A 19,004-nucleotide genomic window follows, 5' to 3' on the forward strand; every position below is an offset into this window, starting at 1 on the left:
CCTGTCTGAAGGTTGATCTGCTGGGTTAAACAAATCCAGGCAGTGCAGTGTGGCTCGCCAGGAGTCAGCTCCATACATCAGCTGTGGAACAGCCAACATGACAGGGTTAGAGCAGGCTACCGTTAGCCGCGTGCTATCACTGATCATCCTTTGCCAAATACGCTCCAAAATGACAAGCTCGCTTTAGTTCAGGCGCTGATTTCGGCCATCAAACTCACTGAAATGTGTGACTTCTGCTTACGGTTTTGGAGGAGGGAAACGGGCTCCCGAGTTTCCCACTGCAAAGATGTGACACAAATCATTTCTCATGTATGAAGTTCCAAACTAAACAGTAACAGGCATATAGTCTTGGTATTGAATGTGGAATTCAGTAATTATCTGCAGCAATATGCTTTATCCAGCGTTTTGCTGCGAGACGGGGAATAAACGCAGCGCTCTCTCAGCGGGGACGGCACGGAATTGACAATTCGACCAAGTTTGTGGCGTCTGATTCGATTCCGCTCCCAATCAAAAGCGTGTGAGATTCCATTTATGTTTATTACATTTCCTGTTTCTCACTTCATCACGTTGGAATTGAAACTGACAGGGTAATTATCATTTCACCCTAAATTGATCCCAATCCATGTGGGCTGGCTCCAAACACGGAGACACGAGAGGGGGAAAAAAGCGAGAAAAAAGAAGCAGCATTCTGGGAGAATTTGGCGATGGTTCAGTCATCTGTAATACGTATCGCTTGAAGGGTGGGGAGAGATGGAAGGAGAGAAGCAGGGAGGGGAAAAGGAAGGGGAGACGTTTGGAGATTGCGTTGCGGGTGTTCCCTTGATGTCCCCCTGACAGGAACCAGATTGGGAGCCGCGCGGCGTCGGCGCTTTGGCTTTTTATTCGTCTGGCTCCGCCGGGTTTTTCCTGGCCTGAGCAGGCCCGGTTCTGAGACGCTGCGGCCCACTCGTGGAGCCAGCCTGTAGTTTAAGTGAGAATAACAAATGCTAGAAAAAATAATAGGCCTACAAAGAGAAAAAGAGACGAGCAGCACAATCCTACTATTGTTCGCGGTAGCTAGGCAGAAAGCACAGTCGAGCCACGTCTTTGGGACATTTTACTGGCTCTAATAAAGAGTGTGTGGTCCCTGTTTTGGAGAGGTCTGCCAGACTGACAGATATGCTCCACAGTAGTATTGGATGGTTCCGTATCATGTATTTTGACTTGTGTTACTTGGCACAGCTCAGGCGAGACCTGTCATTCATCATGCTTTTTCCGAGCCGAAAGTAGTGGGCCGAGTTGCTTATGATGGCATAGTGTGCAACACGTTGAATAAGTAATGGTAAAGGTGCTCCGTGGATAGTGGCGGACTCAGAGAGCCGTCACTCCAAAGAACTCGCACATAAAGTGACACAGTCGTCCAATCTGACACACGTTTAAATGTACGAGTGATGGTGTGTGTGATTTTATTAACCCTCTGATGCATGAATTATGAAAGCCTTGGTCAAGATTTTTTTCTTAAGTGCTTTTATTCTTCTCAGGACATGAAAAAAAATGTTTAACTCTTTTTTTTCCAAAAATATGTTTTTTTATAAAGTTATAAACTTGTCCACTCCAGTGGACTACATGCGCCTGAGCACTTAGCATGAAATACTGTGAATTTACTGTAAAAATTAATTACCTTGTGTTCTATTGTAAATATACAAACACTTGTTTGCTTGTATCCTTTGAAAAACATCTCAGCAATTTTTTTGGAACTTTCAACTCATAAGGCCCCAATGTTTAGACGTAAATAACAAAACCAATCAACAGTCCTAAGCTGTGAATCCTACACCTGAATATGGCAAACTATCTCCAACAAGAGAAACATTTTTGAGTCTACACAGTTCTATAACGATGCAGGACAGTATTACCAAGCCCTTAGTAGCATGCTGGAAGAAAACACAAACTGACATCTTAGTCTCTGCATCTCCAAACAGTTCTATGTTCATCACACCTAGGCTGTGCGAAAGTTTGCAACGCATCCAGGGCACAATGGCACACAGCATTGCATGCAGATGTATTTGGTCTTCCGTGTGCACACAACATCATGGCACCTGTTTGCATTTTTCACCTCGGTCAGTTGGGGCCAGTGATATCCTGTGGCAAACCTGACCTCACAGGCTACTTTGGTGACTGCTCTCCACTTCACGGGTTGTGGGGTCCCACTGGGTCTTCCTCTTTTGCATTGCTGGAGGGTGAATCTCTTCTCTTGTTACTGACAGTTCTTTTCCATACAAGTTGGTGTTGTATGTTATATTATCAATTAGATCTGCTGGAAACAGATGTCTGAAGAAATCTATGGGATCCTTCCCCTCCACATTCAATTTCCACTCTCCTAGAAAAGGAGGCAAGTCTCCAACCAAGTCATTGTCTTGGACTTTCCAAATATTTTTGCGGGCTTGAGTATGGTCAGGTGCCATGTACCCATCTCCCACAGCTCCCTGATCATACTGACCTTCCTCTTCATCCTGCCCCTCATCGTTCTCACTTTCTGCATCCTGACTGTCTGTGTCTTCATCATCCGTAGTTCCAATGTCTCTGTTCTGCTCTGGCAGCCACTCTCATCATCACTGGACTTATCACTGAACTCCTCATCACTGCACTCATCAATGAAATCATCATCACTGGAGCTGGATGGAATTTCCTGGACTATTCTGTACGCTGCCTTATTCTTTGCTGCATTTGAAGTCTACAAAATATGATAAAATAATTATTATAGTAACTCAAACTACAGCTGATCTGCACAGAAATATATATTTTAAATGAGTAGCTTATAAATGTAACAATTATATGCTTAATTATAACCAAAACAGTCCCAAAAAACAGTGAGACAATTTATGACTTATGTTAAAAAAATATAGTGGGTAATGCATGATGTCCACTACAGTGGACACATGGTTAATTGTAGTTTTCTACATATTAGACATAACAATTTCTTATTCCAAACAGATAATATCCTTCCCTAGATGTTACTGCATATCATCATATTTTTTTTACCTGTTGGGCTCTTTTAGCATAGAAGGATTGACAGGATATGCCAGCAGTGGTCGGCAGGGGTGACAGTTTGTCTGCCATCTTTGATTCAGAGGAAATTTACTTGCAGTTGCACTAACTGAACACTGAATTGACCTCAATGGAGCATGGCAGCAGAGAGCACTCTAGAGGCTAATATGCAGTTCCACCATAGAAACCAATGCATTAAAGAGATATGTACGTTTTAGTAGCTGTCCACTCCAGTGACCACTATGCATCAGAGGGTTAACAAGAAAATATTTATCCATGTCGGGGAGCAATAAATCTGTACATTACTTACTATAGGCTGACTGAATGTATTCTGAATCAGATGTTGCAGTTACACACATGTAGTTTAGCAGCAGGAGGTATGTTGCTTTACAGTGAGCATCTTTGTGCGGTCGTAAGGTTACGGACTTTTAAAAAATGCACAAGGATTAAACTTTCGGCCTGTGCTGAGGCAGCTCGTGTGAAGATTCAAACGCATTTTCTTCAATAAAATGCAAAAAAAAAACAGAGGAGGTGAGACACGATTCTTCCCTCAAAAATTATTCAGTGTTATTTGCCGGATTTGTAGCAGACTCACATTCGCGTCCCTGGCTTCTACTGTGTGTGGGGTACAGAAACACAGTTTGGTCTGTGCTTAATCAGCTCTGTTTTTAAGTGTTCGCTCCTCAGTTTTCCAGCACAGCCCCGTGAAAGAAAAACGTCTGGTTGTGGGTGGCTTAGCTGGGTCACTGAGCCCACAGAGTAGAGCATTTCATAAGAAAGAGCCCACTTAATTCTGAACCATACATCGCATTAGCTGATTTACATGTGGACAGCTATCATTTTGTGAAGGCTTTGACATTGATAAATGAGGTGTTTTACCTAATAGCTAATAAAAACAAATTACAGGTCTTAAGAGAAAGGATGTTCTTCATTTGGCTCTGTTTTCTGTCTCTTTGAGGGCAAGAGCCAGATTGTTTCCATATGATTGTACCCTTCATTTGTTAAGAATACAGACAGAGATTAATAACAGGATTTTCTGATGACCGATCCATACTTTGCCTCTGAGTTAATTAAAGAAAAATGGTGGAAACTACTGGACATTAAGGACAAACGACTGCTTCATCTGCAGGCTTAGACATTTGTAATCTACACAACTTTTATTATTATTAATAAGTATAATATATAATATGCAGTATTACAATATAATTATATATTAAATCATTTGACTCTTTAGTGTTTTTTCTCTCCCTCCGATTCTCAGCATTTCCACTGTTTTCACACATTAAACTTCATTTATTACAGGAAACTAAAATCTCTCCACTATGAAAACATGACAAACACATAACTGATATTTATATCCTCCTAGCCGTACGCTAAGAGCAATAAACTTTTCTCAAAATTAGCAATACACAAATAATCTCATGGTTACTGTGAAACCTTGATGGTTTTCACAGCAAGACTGTTAATTATGCAGGGTATAAATGCCTCAGTGCTATGATTATGTGGCTGCTGCCCTTGTCCGCGATCCATCAAATACGCTAAAATCAAATTAGCGAAACTATAAACAATCTACTTATGGTCTGGGGGGATTTGCGTGGTTTTCTCAGAGGGTGCATTTTTGACACACAATGTTAAATGACAAATGGCAGGTCAGAGACAGAAACAAATCAGCGCTCTGACCAGAGGTTTTTTTTCCCAAAGAAAAAATATTAGCCCAAACACTACTTAGTAGGTGAGGGTGTGTTATTCTTAACTGGTTCGAATCACTACTGGACTCTGCAGGTCCCACAGAGCTCATATATAAGCTCTCTCAGGTTTCTTCAGTAAGGCGTGAAAAGGCTTCCCTTTTTGTGTCTGACTTAAGACAAGTCTCCCTCTATCCTCTGTTAAACATGCTGTAGCCCAAAAGAATAAGGCGGCCACATCCACAGCCCCACAGGCCATAATTTTCCACAAACTAAAGCAACTTTACATGTACACTGTGAAAGCTGTGCAGTCAGGTGTGATTTCATACTTCACTGTACAGCTACAGGTGGTAGTAAATTAGCACGCTGCACTGAGGGAGCTGCAGTTAAATAAACTGAAATGTACATCTTTCCCTTCGCTCAGGTACATCAGGTAGGACACTTGCCAGAAATGCAGAAAATGAAAAGTCCTTCTGTGAATGTTTCATTTGAGAGATTAGAGACGTCACTTTTTAACCCTGAAATTAGAGAATTATGTTCTGTCAGAATCCTGCAATCATCTCATAGAGAAACAAAAGCGATACTTTTCCTGCAAATTTAATTTCGCTGCTCCATCCTTGCTTGTAAATGATGCAGGCATACATAATGACTGTGTAGTCGGGCCCGAGGTAATTTCAAGTGCCACATCCAATCAGCAATGCATCACAGCTTGGAGCGTAGTCACTCTTTCTGCACGGCCTTCAGCTGAGGTGATGCTCAACCGCTGAAACACAGTAAAAGTTACCAAGAAGAAAGAGTGAGGAAAGAGGAGGGGGCAGGGGGATTTCTGGGTAGAAGGTGCGGGGGGGTGAAAGAGCCTTGGATCCTGTGGTAAGTGCCAGAGGGACACGTTTTGTTGGAACACGGGTTGTGCTGAGTGATGGGAGAACGGCTACAGCAGTGTTTAGAAACACCAGTCGGCCAGTCTATTGCCTAGGAGCCTGGGTGTCTGCACAAAGCCCCCCCCCCTCCGCACACTGCTCTAAGTAGGATGTACATGCAGCCTCACTGCATACCACTCCTGCACGCCGCTAAAATTAGCCCCCCTGGAACCAGATGGAATTCTAAACAGAATAAACTTTTCTTGACTTGATTATATTGAGCCTTTCCAAGCTCCGACATTAAAAAGAAAGAGAGAAGGAAAAGAACGAGGGGGAACCTTAGAAGCTAATTGCTTTGGGTCTGGCGTGCACATTGGGCATTGTGTTGAGTTGAGACGCTGCAGTAATGCCGGAGCCGTTCCTCAGGCCGTGTCTCCCAACTGTCACATCTTCCATGCGTTTGCGGTGGGCTTGCAGCTCCACATGGAGTGCATGTGAAGCCACTAATTAAAAGCAAGCGATCCGTAACTGTCTGGCTCACCAGCCCATGCTCATCCATGTGGTCCCCATCGACTCTTGTAGACCCCCAGCCCTTCACAGGCCTCCGTTAGGCCTCTGCATGGGAGTGATTTGAAGAAAAAAATTAAATGACTCTCTTATAAAGAAAACACTGAGGGGGTAATTATGATTTTTAATTACAATTAATTTTTATTTGCCGACTTTGACACCGTCAGGGTGGAAAAATAATTAAACAAATTATTTTAATCATCGTATGAAATACTGTAATGGAAGTATAGTGTGACTATCTCTCATAAGCAATTTTAACCGTGTATGACAAAATCTGTATTACTTGTAATGCTTTGGATTTTAATCCTGTTGATAAGTCAGTTGTGATATTTAGTGTGAGTGGCAAGTGTGGTTTAAAACTACTTGTAGGAAATACAACAGTGGAGCAGATGGTGTATCTGTTCGCAGATTAGCTAAAGCAGCTCAGATTGTTTTAATAAAGAAATCGGTCAATAATAATTGCAAACAGTCTATTTCCATGCCACACATGTTGTCAGTAGTATTCCCTAAAACAGCACCACAAACACAAGAAAGTTAATTGCTAAGAATTTAGGATATGTACATGCTAAAACTGTAACTGTCAAATAAGCCGTTTTTCTTTTAAGGTGGAAACTTTTTTTGTTTTAGCAAAATTTGTTAATTCAACCTGGCAGTAAAAAGTAATAATAATAACTAAGTACTTGGTCTGAATATTTTACAATAAACCCCGATGTATGTGTTTGGAAAAAGAACAAAACACAATATGTACGTTTGGTTTGTAGTTACTTAAGTCCACTATTAACTTTTTACTTCACTGAGAAGAAAAATTAATCTTAAAGATGGAAAAATTATGACACCTATTAATTAACGTTTAAAATAATCTAATATTTGGCACAATGATCTGTGTGTATCCTGCAGCTGTAATGTTTTACTTCTCTTTATATTTTAGCAAATACAGTTTTGGGGGGTAAAAATGGATTTCATTCATTTGAATTTGACAGTACAACATAGAAGCTGTGTGAACATGCAACCAGAAGGTGACTTTAAGGTAAAGCAAATATAATTTCATTCAGTGTTCTGTGTTTATGAACGACTCACACAGTGGTCGATTTACAGATATGTTTATGATTTTTAACAATGATCAATTTAACAGTTGTAACTATGGCAATTCCCCGCAGACACTGGGACTCATCAGCAGCCAACAAACTACAATCCTGCACATGCTACTTCTCTTTTCACCTGCCCATGCTGCATGTGTTACACCGCTGAAATGATGGGCCAACTCATCTCCCGTGCAACATATTTATTTTTACAGAAAACTGTAAAAACAGAAAAATGTGACATTAATCAGTTCTCTCGGCGCGTGGGCCGTACACTGCCTCTTCACCACTGACAATACTTCTTCTAGTGTAGCTAACATTACTTTTTCCAAACTTATACAGTTTAATATTTACCTGCACCACTTTTAGAAACTGCTTAAATCACAGAAATACATCTTACTGTATGCATGGATAACATAGTGAACTCTCACTACAGTTTTATCTTGTTTTTTTACTACTGTTTTAATCTACTTATGAACCAGTCTTATTTATTAAGCTAGATCGCTTTCAAATAATGTTTTTCTTAACATATTTCTATAGCATTCACTCCTCCTGAACTAAACATACAGCGATTCACATTTTCTCTTATAATGCAAAACATATATTTAGCACAAAAATATACCTGCATGGAAATCACAGAATTTCGGTAAAGTCTAATAACTGGATTGGCACAGGCTAACAACTGGACCAACTTGGAAATTAGCTCTCTAGCTTAACATTCGCCACAAACAAGACCAGTGTTGGGTAAGTTACTTTAAAATAGTAACTTAGTTACATCACTAGTTACTTCTCTCAAAAGTAACTCAGTTACTTCAAGTTACTCGTTACTTTCAAAGTAACTAGTTACTAGGGAAAGTAACTTTGGTTTTACTCAGAATTCTCTTGTTAATGTGTTTCTTCCATAACTTTGCCAGTCTTCTAGCTTGCTTACTTGCCACAAGTGCACTGTGCCACCTACCAATAGAAAGGATATGATAACGTGCATATTTCCACGAGAGAAATCCCACGCCTGGACCGTCATTGACTGCTGCCATGATTCTAGCCTACGTCACAGAGTCATGTGCGCCTTTTACATCCAACACAAAAACTGCAGTCGTGGTGCTTTCGATTGTACTCAGAACTCAGAAATTCTGCCTTCTGAATAGGAAGATGTAGGTAACACCAGACTGCAGATGAGCTGCATACAGAGCTGGACTGGGAAAGAAAATTGGCCCGGGCATTTTGACTAGAAACTGGCCCACCATTATAGGGAAAATCATAAAGCCTTTGAATGAAAACAAACACTGCTGTGACAGTGATGTACACTGTTTTGATGGTATATATGCATCAATCTATCAATCGTTTGTTGTAAGATTCAGATAATTATTTTTTAAAAGCTAGACATTTTAAATGAGAATAAGAAAGAAAAGTATTTCTTGGTGCCCCCCATTCCCTGTTAATGCCCTACATGCCCCCTTGGCCACACTTTGCTAGATCCGCACCTGCACAGTTACCAGCTGTCAGCTACCTAAAAAAGGATCCTGGGGTTATTTGTCTCTCAGAAACAGTTCATAACTTCAACCCATTCATGTCACCTAAAAGGTAAACCTGTTTCTCCATCACCTGCTCAGCTCTGATGATCCAGTAAGGACATCTCCTGGTTTCATCTTCATGTTTCCCTCTCACCAGATAACCAAACCATATCATGACCAGCAGCTTTTTTTACAGCTGTGGCTCCAGCAAACATCAGCTGATACTAGAAATTAATATTAAATAAATTCTAACAACAGCTGATCAAGCTTAAACGTGCTGCTGTTGTTTAGCGCGACATCCGCTGGCTTCCTCTTTCGGCGCAAAGTGGGCGATAAACAAACAAGAGAGAAAAGACGATCAGCTGATCACTGATCAGTTTTCATGATTGAAGTAGAAACGGGAGAGGGAGGGGGGAGAATGAGAGAAGAAGAGGCAGCTGTGCAGCGTAAAGACACAGAGTAACTCCAGCTTTGTGCCTTTTTCATTGTAGCTGAAGTCCGGGACAAACTGTTCCTTTTCACCTCAATAAGAAACGCGTAATATTTTCTCTGAATACCAGACGGGACGGTTGGCAACTCTAATAACTTATGAACAAAATAAGGTTCAACATCATTAACTTCATAGCACCCACCCAGCTGTATAGAAACTCCGTCATGCTAGCTAGCACGCAGTACGGAAAAAGTCAGAATAACGAAAATAAACTCCACCTAAACTTGGTTCATATCTGACCCAGAGAGACTGCAGGTCATAACTTCTTACCTGAAGTTCAGTTCACACTTGGACCGGCGGCCACCTCGGGTCTCTTTTCCTTCTGCGTCCCTTTTCCTTCATCCACCTGCTGCCTCCACCACTTGCTAATGTTACTGAATCTGTGGAAACTCCGCGATAGCCACCACACGAAGTAACGAGTAACGACCCTATCTAAATCCCAGTAACGAGTAACGCGTTCCTGATTTTGGCATAATAACTAGTTACCGTGCTCGTTACCACAATAATAACGTAGTTACTGTAACGCGTTACTTAATAACGCGTTAGTCCCAACACTGAACAAGACATTTATCATTAATCGCCATTGCTGTCACTTTTAGAATCTCTGTTTTATATTATCAACCACCCAGCTTACCTGTAAAAACAGAAAAATGTGACATTAATCAGTTCTTTTGGCGCGCAGACCATACGCTGCCTCTTCACCCCTGACACTACTTCTTCGAGTGTAGCGTCAGCTACCGATGCGTACGAGACTGAGCGCCCTCTGCTGGCGGAACTTATATAACAGTAAAACTGACATTACAGTGGCCTTACTAAAAGAAAGTGTCTTTGAGCATAAAATAAAATGGGGGGCTACTATTTTCGTGTCTCTATCTTTAACATAGTGCCACACATGCAAGCTACTACTCTTTAAAAGCCACTGAAGCCCGCCTCAAGAGGAGAAGAAAGCTGCTGCTCCACCCAGACAGGCTTCTTTCACTGAGTCGTTTGGTAGTGGCAGGCAACGTCCAGGTACAGACAGACGGTGCACCTATCGTGTCAGTGATCTGTGCTCAATTAGGCTTCAGTTTGAGTGTTGTTGTTCCTAATAAAGCTAAAAGCTGTTTTAAATTTATATAAATTAACATGCCAACAAAATAAACAATGGAATGCCACAATAAATAGCTATGAAAAAAATCAGGGCAGAGTTCAGCTTAGAGTGAGATTACATCGTTTTATTAAAATGACGCTGTATGCTAGGATGACACTTACGTACTCTTTTTAGATGATTTACACTGTAAGCAGCAAACTTTGCCTAACCAAATGTTGGCCCATGAGCGACCAATGATGCTGAGTGACTCAGTCTCATTTGTTTTGACAGCAGACAATTATTGACTAATTCATATATTTTTATGGCTTTTATTTACTTCGTTACATTTTCCACCAGCTGTGTTTTTATTTTTAATAACACAGCATTTTGTAGAAGATGGCGTCTCTCGCAGTGTACTTCAAAGAGCTTCAGTGCTCTTTAGTTTGACCAACTGGTTTGCCCCTCTGCATTTGTTGGTAGATGAGTGTGAACTCTCCTAAGGTATTGGTATCTGGGATACCAGCCTGGGTTTTATTTGACGGTGGGTTGGAAAGGAAATCAGTGGTATCACACATCACTCACTTCCTTTTCCACTAACCTTGCCATAGATGACAACGCTTGTTACCATGGTAGCAATAGACAACAAAGACTGAAGCAGTTTTAGGCTCAAAATGCTGAGAAGAGAGAAATAGAAAAGAGAAGCATGAGAAAAATAAAAGTCTCAAGCCACCCCTCATTTATTTATATTTTGCTTCCAAGGAGGCAGACTTGTGTTTTTTGTTAAACTGGACTTCTCCGTGCTTTCTAAAAGGTCTTTCAAAGTTCTTCAGACAGCGACTGCTTTTTTGCTCACTTTCAGTCCAAATCTTGTACCTGATTATTTTCAGAGGAAGCTTTTGTATGTTAAGCAACTCAATCAATTACTCAAAACATTTTAAAAAATGCACCTAACTCAAGGATGAACCAGTGTTATAACTACACATAATAGGCAAATGGAAACATTAACAGAGTTTAACAGGCATGCCAAAGGTCATTCTAGATGAACTAGCCAGAAACGTGGCTCTGTTGGCATGGTGTGCAGTGTGTCCTTAAAATGTTTGAGTAAACTGGACATGCAGAGGACAAAAGAATCAGAGGCAGGCCTAAAACAATATCTATGGCAGATGAACAGTATCTGAAAAGTCATGTGTTGTGGAAATTGGGAACTTTTTCAGCATTATGTAATGCAGCAATACTGGAGTCTAAAAGCACAGTTCTACATTACGATTTCAAGTTTCTGTCAAATACTGTAAAAATATAAAAAAATCTGTACACAAAGAAACTTTAAGTGCACTTAGAATACAACACAAATTCCTTTAATGAAACAACCCACGGTTGGTGGAGAAGATGGAATGGGACTTTGACTTCCTCCAAACAGTGACTTTGATTACCAAGATTTGTTTGTTTCTACAAAATGACAGCTAAAACCCCAAGTCCTTCTCTAAACCAAAGACTCACTACACTCCAAACTCAGTTCAGTGGTTGGCCACCTACAGAACAGGAAAAAAAAGAAACAGTGAGGGGAAAACCTCCTTTGTATCAAAGTCTATCTTCTTGTGACTCCCTGGCTCATGTTTATCGAACGCTGATTTTAATGCTCCATTTTTATCATGGCGATTAGCAATGTTTAGTAATCACTCAAACCAAGACTTCCCCTTGTCCGTGCCAGTGTAAACACTTGTCATTTCAAAACAGCTTCATTTGGACAAAAGGGAGGACATAAATTTCCCTGTGAATGTCATGTATTTTTTCTATTGTTTGCTACATGATGCAATGGGTTAGTGTTTATGGGGAAAAAAGCAGTAATTGCAATATCAGTCATATGTGAGCCATGACACATGTGACCACCGTGAATCAGCCTTTTCTCTCTAAAATCCATCCCGTCACCGTTTTTCCGCCCGTCGCTGGCTCAGTTCTCTGCCACGCATTTTACAGGATCCCTTTTTCCCCCCAATAACCTCAGTTTGCTTTGATTACTTTAATCACCTTTGAATCTAACCAATTTTCAGAGCTTGCGGTAGCTAAGTCCAGGCCTACTGTTCCTGGTGGTGTGTGTGTGTGACTGGGCGAGATGCTCGGAGGTGCTGCAGTAGCTTTGAGCAGGAGCTGAAGAGTTTCCTCGACAGTAGGAAGGAAGAGGTGGGGTGGGGGGTAATGGCAGTAATGTGAAGGGGAGAGTGAGAGAGCGACCCAGACGGTGACTTGGCTGGGGTCGGGTGTAAACACACGCACAGCTGGCAGACAGATGTTCTCAGACGAGAGCCAGTCACCATTTCTTTGGTTCCTTCCTCTCTGCTCACCTGACGTTCCGCTAATTCAGCAACAAGGACAAAGCTTCAGAAATCATGCACGTGCACATGTACAACTGTGTGCAGACATGTTTAAAGTACACAATTCAATGTGCACAAAGGCAAAAAGTCAGGGTGGTGAGGGGGTGGGGGCACAAAGAAACCAAAAGCTCTGGTTACTCCAGAAGTGGCCTCCACTCCTCCTTTGCTTAGCTGGTTGAGCAAGTGTGTGGTCGATGAGAGAGAAAGTATAACGTTTCCTATTCTCTACTTTACAGGAGTGGTCTGGGAGACTCATCGGATGGGATTTTAAAGGGATCTTTCAATGCACTGACATTCATGAACGCACTGTGATTACATTCCTTTCACCCTTCCTTTTTTTCTCTCCTCCCTGTCTTTATTCACTATTTGCCAGCCCAACAGGATGGACAATTTTGTGCATTTTTGTGGATTTTCTGAGACCCCTAATCAAACTTTTAAACAAATGAGCTCATGATGTAATGGACTGGAGAGATGCAAGCAACAACAAAACAAACTTTGCTCTACTGCTAGAGCAATAAGCAAACGTTTACACCCCGGCAAACCCTTTAAATATTTACCAATCTCAGTAAAACAGTTGGGGATTATCCTGTATTGTTAGAACGCTGAGAAAAGACTCTCATACTTTCCATATTTTCTACTGATTCCACGAGGCTGAAAACAAGAAGGGGGATCAGATTAAAATCTCTTTGTACATAAACTACCCATTGACTCACTGTCTTCCTGTCGGAAGGAGCAATTAGCTCTCCGAGACAAAGATCTCAGACATGTTAAATGGCTGAAAATAAATAAATGTGGGTATTGCTGTTAGACTTCGGGCCCTGTTTCAATTACAGCAGAGGCTGTGGTCTGTGTCTCTCACTGAGCTGCTGGCTCCTTCGAGCTTTGCTTCTATGGGGACTTTTTAATTGCTATGTTTTAGCTAAGAGGGAAACAGAGAGGGGAAATGTACTGTATTCATCTTGGCCTCCCACTATGCTTCACTCATGAAGGCCTGGGGTGATTTGTCTCTTTAGCGCTGAACGCCGTACAGTGAAGTACAGTGCTCCTCAGACAATGCATTCATTCTTCCAGTGGTGAATGGCGATTTTCTTCCACAGGTCTTTTTTTTCTCTCTGTTCAGCAGATTGATTTATGTGACATAATTTATTATGACCAGCTACCCGAGCTCCTTCAGTTTCAGGCGGTAAAACGATCTAGAGATTTGCTAAAATCACAACACCTTCAATATAAAAGCTTTTGACAAAGTCTGCACTTGATATTCATCATTAGATTAGTGGCTGGCATCTGCTAAGCCTTATATAACTGATAAAAGTAGTCTGTGGCTCTTATTTTAAGGATTGCATTCCTCTTCAAACATTCCACACAATCTGCTGAAGTTGGTTATACCTTCGATGGAGCGTACAGTTTCAAACTCCTCACTCAGTTTTCGCTCTTTCCACATGCAGCCGATGGCAGCCATGTCAACTATCAAAAAGCGGCGTCTGCCTGCAGTGATGACTGACGAGCGATGGTAGCCAGATCTGGGCGCGCGCTCTCGCTCTCTGCATCCACACATGTGGATCATAGAGGGAGACCAGATACACACCTCCTGATCTCTCTGCTCTCAGATCAACACATTCTGTCAGCATCTCTCTATCTGTGCCTCTCTCACACTCTATCTTTCCTGTCTATTCACCGTGTTTAGGCAGCTCCATCAATCATTCGCATTCAGAGCTTCACGAGCCGCAAATGTTTAAAGGTCCCTTTGTCCCTTTGAGAGTGGGAGCGATGTGAATTTCCTCTCAGATCCGATAATCTGATGATGGTTACGCTTTTTTGCTTTTTTTCCAGGGATTCTGCAGCCGTTTTGTGTCTTTCTAAACCCCTAATAAGCAGCGTGTGCCTTTTGCGGTGATGCTTATACCTTTCACCCTTCCCCGTCTCGGCGCATTGCGTGATTACACGCAGGCAGATGGTTTGAGTTTAGGCCCCTGCCGCCACTCACTAATATCAGACATGCTTTTAATTTTTTCTCACATCTTAATGGACAACAGCACTTTGCACACTGCCAAGCCTTTCCTCTCACACTCTGTTTATTACCATATTTATTTAACTGGATTTAAGGAATGAGGCAATTTGCCCCTGCGAGGAAGAGACAGATAACGTGAGCGGAGCACAAACTCCACAATGAATGGGCGTGTATTTGAGTGTGAAGACTGCGGTCATGACATCTGTCAAAGGCTTTTCGTCAGATAATAAACGTCACTGCACTGTGATCCCAAACAATAAACCCATTTTCTTTCTTTTTGAAAAGTCGGGCCTCTCTCTCAGGTACCGAAGTGTCTTCCTGCCTCTGGCAACGCTGGATCAAAGGGCGTTTTCCTCAAACACCCAGCTAATTGGATGATTAATGATTTTCATCTCTCCGGGCTTCTATTAAAGAATGTCTTCACACATTGGCTTGACCCCAAAGGCCACAGGATTACATTACTTGTGGTCATCTTTATTTTTATGTTATGCCTCCGCAGTAGTTGCAGTATCACATTTCACTACAGTGGCCCACTCGCTTACTGAAAGATAAACGCTTTTTGTTGACCTAAAGTGGTTTGCTTACGCTTCATCAATTGGTCGACCGGACAAGCAGACGTTGTGGGAGGAGAGACGAGGGCAAATAGCTCAGCAGAAGTGGCAGGAACAAAGACTGGTTTATGGCGTGTGGCCATCAGACACGGCTATATCAACACTGTTCGTCAGGGCCCAAGAATAGAGCGGAGGGCTGAGTCAGCCTAGCAGCAGCTAGCCACAGCGAGCTGAAAAGCGAGAAATGTACTTGCAAGAGGGCCAGATGCAGAGGAAAATGGGGGGAGAGAAAATAACCCAAGGTTTTGTTAAAAGGAGCTTGTTAAAGATTCCTGCTGTGGGATTTACTTTTTTGCCATTCACCATTTGACTCCATGATTCCACTCTTGACCCCACAGTACACAAACACAAATGGGGAACTTGGCCTTCACGAGGGCCCTGTTTACTGGAAATGCTGCTCACCAGGGACAATAAAGACTTATGATGCATACAAGGCTCCTAATGTAACTCCCATACCCACGCATGCATGTGCACGAACAGAAGGAGAAATGGGATGATAAACAGCGTGCATATGTCGCCTTTACCTAAATAAAGACTGACTCATTTTAAGGTCAGCCACAAATAAAGATGCCAAACTTTACTGTTCTTTAATGAAGGCAGGAATGAAAATTTGTCTTTGTCTCGGATCAAGGTCTCCATAAAAACCCACATTAAACATTCAGGGGAATTAGATTAGGTGAGCACAAATGGAAAAAGGCAAACCTATTAAAGTGCAAACATATAATTTATGTAGCTCCTGTTTATAGCAACAGGACCCAGCACTGTCATCGAGCTAACACTTAGGGGTATTGTGCGGTGGAAGGACGAGCTGTTTATTTTGTTTATCGCTTCACTCTATCGAGTGTATACGGAGAGCATGTGTGTGTCTGTGTGTGTGAGTGATGTGCACACACGTTTTCATTTGGAAATGATCTCCTGTGTTTTTCCTGTTGCAGAGCACAGAAGCGTGTGGTGTGGAAGCTCAAAGATTTCGCCCACATCAAGAGAAACCATCCGGCCTTACAGCCACAAGCCCTCCCTCTCCTCCCCCCTCTCAAGCGTAATAACAGAGCCATCAAATAGCCATATTTATAATCTTCGAGCGGGCCAATTTTAAAGTGGTCAACTCCAGAGGTATAGGAATTGTTGAGAGCAATTTGCGGTTTTCATTCTTAAAGAGGCACCATCCCAGTGGCAAATGAAATAAAGTCAGTTTCCTTTTTTTTCCATTTGTCTGTATGAAAGCTGTGTTCAATTACATCTTTGGCTTTTATGCTGATATTACTTCAAAATGATTTATTTAAATTGTGTTGGGCAACAATTATTTTATTATAATTCCACTCCTTGTTTGTGTGCCACAGAAATCAGAGCATTTATCAATTTCCAAAATGTAAGGGTGAGATTGTGCCAGACTGGTACAGCAGGCTTTGTGTTCACATGGAACTAATTACTGTTTATCTTCAGTAGCAAGTACTGTGTGTGTAGTATTTGTTATCTTTTGTCTTAACTTTATCGAGGTTAAATCAATCACTTTATCAAAAGAACTTTCTCCAGTGTTCATCAGAAACACCAGTTGTCAGATTTGGAAAAGGGAAACTGAGCCCAAGCAAACAGCATCTGGTTTAGCAACACATTGTGTGCAGAACCAGCAGCAGATCAGCATACATGAATACATTTCATCTGGTCATTATTGTGCAGTTATGGAGCCAGGCGCTCCTGCCAGTTTCCAGCCTCCTGTCACTTACCAATATCTGACACTGATGAAAAATGCAGTGTGTTTCGATCACCATAACATTACTACTCCACTTTCTCTATATGTTGAGATCAGATGACTTGCAAGTGTTGATCGAGTATGATAAATGTGCTGCTGTGTTTTGTTTTGTTTTTGTGGACTGATTTGGCCTTGGTAATGATTATAGATGACTGGGGTCAATCACTTGCACGTAACATGTTCAGCCAATTACAGATAAAGTTACTTTTCATTTATCTAATAAACACAATGAAGCAACGTGGCATGAACATATAGATTACATAAAGTGAGTCTGACAGTCAACAAAATCAAGGTCATGTAAAAATGTCCACCCCAGGTTATATGACAATGTTAGTGGTGCATATTTGTAAACAATCTGTAGCTAATTTAATCCCCATAACTTAGAGAACCGCTGAGGTCTAGGGTCAAAATTTCACACTGCCTTGCTGCTTATAAGCCACGGAAACAAAAGTATTTTCAACATGCACACCTCTGTATAAAAATAAAACACAAAAGCTATTTGTTGCTGCAGTACAGAGGTCCGTGCCAAATAAACCTTAACATCAGCTTTCACAGGAAATATTCACAGTCATTCCAAGCAGCATGTGTCATCAATAAAGAGCTTTTAATTACAAAACATTGGCAACCAGTTTATTAAAAACAAATTACATGTTGCTTGCTTGAACCCATCCAATAGCTTTCTTAATACTTTAATAGTTGCTGAAATATTTTCCATTTCTCTAATGACCTTCTGTGTTTAAAGACATGCACAACCTCCAGAAAACCATTGCTATTATTTTAACATGACCGTCAAGAGAAATGCAGCAAAGTTTCTTGCGCTCATACTGCTTGTGTAACTTAGAGACAAGCATATACACTGCATATACACTGAGATCGATCCAAGATGGCGCCGCGTATGGATGCCCTGGTGCTTCAGTGCGTTACTTCTGTCTTGTTTTTGTGCATAACTTCTGTGTCTGGGCACTCCTCTGGATATTCTTACACCAGAGAAGAGCTTCTTAACCACAGGACTACAACACCTGTGGATTTACTTCCAATATTTGTCGCATCCGCGGCAGATTTACTGCAGACTCTGATCAGGAAAGTGAGACGCCGAAAGAGAGGTAAGCGAGCCGGCGCACTCGTGCGTCTGAGGAGACGTGGACTGCGAACTGCTCTTCCTGGGATCTTCCTTTCCAATGTACGATCACTCAGGAATAAGACAGACGAACTGGCCCTGATGAGAAGCATGAACAGAGACTTTGCCTCCTCCTGTGTGTTATGTTTTACGGAGACGTGGCTTTGTGAGGACATCCCGGACAGCGCGCTCAAGCTGGAGGGCTTTCATCTGCTGCGTGCTGACCGGCAGGCCTCTCTCTCTGGTAAGACCAAAGGTGGAGGTGTCTGCTTCTACATTAATAGTGGCTGGTGCACAGATGTAACAGTGATTGCTCAGCACTGCTCTTCCTCTCTGGAATACCTTTTCATTCACTGCAAACCGTTTTATTCTCCGCGGGAGTTTGCTTCATTCATCCTGGCCGCTGTTTACATCCCGCCAGACGCGGATGCGCGAGCAGCTCAGTGCGCACTCGCGGAGCAGATACTGCACATGGAGCGGACATTCCCGGACTCTCTCATCATTGCTCTTGGGGACTTTAACAAAGCCAATCTGAGCCATGAGCTTCCCAAATACAAGCAGTATATTAAATGCCCGACCAGAGAGGAGAGGACATTAGACCACTGTTACAGCACGATCAGCGGGGCCTATCGTGCGGTGCCCCGCGCTTCACTCGGACTTTCTGACCACGTCATGATCCACCTAATCCCCGCGTACAGACAGAGGCTGAAGCTCTCCAAACCTGTCGTGAGGACCAAAAAACTGTGGAGCAACGAGGCTGTGGAGGAGCTTCGCACGTGTTTGGAGTCTACAGACTGGGACACAATGAAGGCTGCTTCTAACAGCTTGGACGAGTTTACGGACACTGTCACCTCCTATATCCAC

General features: G+C 42.1%; 1 pseudogene; it reads right to left on the reverse strand.

The window, feature by feature from the left end:
* Positions 1-1,812: 1,812 nt before the first annotated feature.
* On the reverse strand, positions 1,813-3,096 carry LOC146616832 (uncharacterized; annotated as a pseudogene).
* Between the last annotated feature and the right edge of the window lie 15,908 nt (positions 3,097-19,004).

This window comes from Diplotaxodon limnothrissa, linkage group LG15 (assembly GCF_057381915.1).
Source record: "Diplotaxodon limnothrissa isolate DT_005_m linkage group LG15, D_limnothrissa_male_GT1.1, whole genome shotgun sequence".
Lineage (NCBI taxonomy): Eukaryota > Metazoa > Chordata > Actinopteri > Cichliformes > Cichlidae > Diplotaxodon > Diplotaxodon limnothrissa.